Here is a 1,592-nt window from a genome sequence, read left to right as displayed (position 1 = left end):
TTTTGAGATGGAGTCTCACTCTGTCAGCCAGACTGGAGTGCAGGGGCACAATTTCAGTTCACTGCAAACTCTGCCTCCTTGTTTCAAGTGATTCTCCTGCCTCAGCCTCTTGAGTAGCTGGGATTACAGGTGCCCACCACCACCAAGATCATGCCAATATACTCCAGCCTGGGTGCAGAGTGAGACCCTACCTCAAATAATAATAATAATAATAATACATTTTTCCAGCCAGGAGTGGTAGCTCATGCCTGGAATCCCAGCACTTTGGGAGGCTGAGGCGGGTGGATGACCTGAGGTCAGGAGTTTGAGACCATCCTGGCTAACATGGTAAAACCCTGTCTCTACTAAAACACAAAAATTATCCAGGCATGGTGGCACGCGCCTATACTCCCATCTACTAGGGAGACTTAGGCAGAGTATTGCTTGAACCTGGGAAGCAGAGGTTGCAGTGAGCTGAGATTAGGCCATTCCCATTGCACTCCAGCCTAGGCGACAGAGTGAGACTCTGTCTCCAAAAAAAAAAAAGAGGCAGAAGAATCGCTTGAACCCGGGATCCGGAGGTTGCAGTGAGCTGAGATCATGCCACTACACTCCAGCCTGGGTGACGGAGAGAGACTCTCTCTCAAAAAAAAAAAAAAAAAAAAAATTCCTTCAGGTATCACCCCTGTGATTACATAGCACAGTCTTCAGCCAATGATTAGAATAGGCATTGTGTTCAAATACCTCAAACCCATACAGCATCCACTTCTGCCAGCGTATCTGTTTGAAGATTGACAAGTGCATTAAAATGTGTAGCCACTGTTCAAATCTTCCTTGTATTTTATTTTTCATGGAGCTCTCTCAGGCATCCTCCATGCATCTGAGAGTTTCCCAGTGAGCCAGGGATGTGGGAGAACTTATCTGAGTCCTTTTACGGTTCCCTGTTTTCCAGCTAAGTTTCTGGCTTTTTCACCACTGATCCCAGCTAGGAGTGCCACTTTGGCTAGCACAGCTGCAGGGTTCTTTGCCTGTTTATTTCCTACCAACTTCACATCATTCAGCTGAGAGCGTGGCAGGCTTTTGTCCACCTCAACCTAACTCCCAGAATTTCATTCTACCCACTGTGACAGCAAACATGCTGGTTTTTCCAGCCAGTTCCACACTGATAAAACTACAGTTCCCGGCCACCGAGGAAGTTGGATGGGAGTAGCCTCAGGCAAGAAGGCTGCAAACTCACATTGCTTTTGCCTGAAGCTATAGCAGTTTTTCAAGAATAAAAGCTCCTCAATTTGTTTTCTGCCTTGCTCAGTTTACGGAGACTTGAAATCATTGTTCCGGGCAATTTTGTTTAATTTCATAGTTGTTTCTTGTGAAGAATACAGACATCTTTACACTGCTATAGCCAGAAGTAACTTGGTGTAGTTTTTAATGTATTTTATTTATTTTTATTTTTATTTTGAGACAGAGTCTCACTCTGTTGCCCAGGCTGGAGTACAATGGTGTAATCTTGGCTCACTGCAATCTCTTCCTCCTGGGTTCAAGGGATTCTCCTGCCTCAGCCTCTCAAGTAGCTGGAATTACAGGCACCTGCCACCATGCCTAGCTAATTTTTG

This window comes from Cebus imitator, unplaced genomic scaffold (genome assembly GCF_001604975.1).
Source record: "Cebus imitator isolate Cc_AM_T3 unplaced genomic scaffold, Cebus_imitator-1.0 Scaffold491, whole genome shotgun sequence".
In the NCBI taxonomy this organism is placed as follows: domain Eukaryota; kingdom Metazoa; phylum Chordata; class Mammalia; order Primates; family Cebidae; genus Cebus; species Cebus imitator.
The sequence above is the reverse complement of the archived record's forward strand: the minus strand, read 5'-3'. Positions refer to the sequence as shown.